Here is a 1,828-nt window from a genome sequence, read left to right as displayed (position 1 = left end):
CCTAGATCACAGAATCCTCTGTCAATTTTTGTTTCCCCTATGATGCAGGGGATATGAAAACTTCCTGGGTCTGTTTTCTTAGAGACTATGTCCTTCTTGATGAGGGCACTGCATTCTTTGTTCATTATTACAGTTTGTCCTCCCTTCAAAACTCTTTTCTTGCTCAACAATTCCTTCAAATACTTGATATGTGTAGGCATCTGCTGGAGAATCTCAAGAAAGGGAATATTGATATGGAGAGACTTAAATGTCTCTAAAAACCTTGAATATGTTTTCCCTTTTTCACCTCCTCCTAACCTCTGAGGAAATGGTGCTCTTGGTTGGTAAGTTTCCAGCATGCCTTCATTTTGCAGTTCCTTGGCTTGCTCAGTTTCACTTTCCTGCTTAGCTTCTTCCACACCTTCTTTCAAGATTTCTGACTCCTTTTCTGAGGGTCTGATTCCTTCTTCTTCTGAGACTTCCTTCAATATGGTGATGGCCTTGCATTCTTCCCATCTCACTTCCTTTTATTCCCCTTTAGGATTCTTTTCTGGGTCACTAGGGAACACTGCAGTTGACTTGGGGCCTGTTGAGATAGCTCTCCTATTTGACACTCCATCCTCTTGAGTTTTTCACTATGGTTCCTTAAAGTAGATCTAACATCATCTCTAAAGCTTTTCAACTCACTTATGTCCTGACCCATGTTTGCTAACATTCCTTCTATCCTGTTTAATTGATCTTGAAATTGTTGGGTTGGATTAGATTGGGCAGGTTGATTATTTTGGCCATGATATGGTGGTTGGGAGTAAGTGTTTTGTGTGGCTTGGTATGATCTTTGGTTGGAGTTTTGGTATGTGGAATTATTATGTTGGTTGGGGTTGTAAGGTTTGTGGTTTTGTGGTTGGCTTCGCTGGTTTCCCCACCCGAAGTTTGGGTGGTTTTTCCATCCTGGGTTGTAAGTGTTGGAATGTGGATCATATGGTTGCCTTTGTTGATTTCCCACATAGTTGGCCTCTTCCCAATCACCTCCTTCAGTGCTTATTTCCTCTTGATCTTGTGTGTGTATTGCAGCCACTTGCTTTGTGTCTAATTTCCTGGTGAGCTCTGCTAGTTGTTTGGCAAACACCTTGTTTTCGGCTAGAATTGTATCAACATGGTTCAGCTCCATAACTCCCTTAGTGTTGTGTCTCTCTGAAGCATAGTAGTACTCATTCTCAGCCACTGTCTCAATCACTTCAATGGCTTCTTCCACAGTCTTTTTCCTGTTCAATGAACCTCCTGATGAATGGTCTACAGCCTTCCTTGATTCATAAGAAAGTCCATCATAGAAAATATGCAATTGCACCCAGTCATGGAACATGTCTGGTGGGCATTTCCTTGTCAATTCTTTGAACCTTTCCCATGCCTCGTAGAGGGTTTCACCATCCTATTGTCTGAAAGTTTGAACCTCAAATCGAAGCCTATTGACCTTTTGTGGGGGGTAGAAACGTGCCAGAAACTTGCTTTCCACCTCATCCCAGGTTGTTAGGCTCCCCCTTGGGAATGATTCTAACCACTTAGCTGCCTTGTCCCTAAGTGAAAATGGGAATAAGAGCAGTTTATAAGCATCTTCCTGGACTCCATTGGACTTCACAGTGTCGCAAATTCTCAGGAATTTTGTGAGATGTTGGTTTGGGTCTTCATTAACACTCCCACCAAATGAACAATGATCTTCCACCAATGATATTAGCTGTGGTTTGAGTTCAAAATTGTTGGCCTGAATGGGTGGTTTCTGAATGCTGCTACCACAATTCCCAGAGGTTGGGTTTATGTATGAACCAAGAACCCTCCTCTCAGGAATGGCATTGTT

General features: G+C 42.3%; 1 non-coding gene across 1 annotated transcript; it reads left to right on the top strand.

The window, feature by feature from the left end:
- The first annotated feature begins 1,337 nt into the window (after positions 1-1,337).
- LOC127745345 (small nucleolar RNA R71) lies at positions 1,338-1,441 on the top strand. The gene has a single exon (XR_008006542.1). It is a non-coding gene; the product is annotated as a small nucleolar RNA R71 (small nucleolar RNA).
- Positions 1,442-1,828: the final 387 nt, after the last annotated feature.

This window comes from Arachis duranensis, chromosome 2 (genome assembly GCF_000817695.3).
Source record: "Arachis duranensis cultivar V14167 chromosome 2, aradu.V14167.gnm2.J7QH, whole genome shotgun sequence".
Lineage (NCBI taxonomy): Eukaryota > Viridiplantae > Streptophyta > Magnoliopsida > Fabales > Fabaceae > Arachis > Arachis duranensis.
Note: the sequence above shows the minus strand (reverse complement) of the source record. Positions and strands in the feature narration are given on the sequence as shown.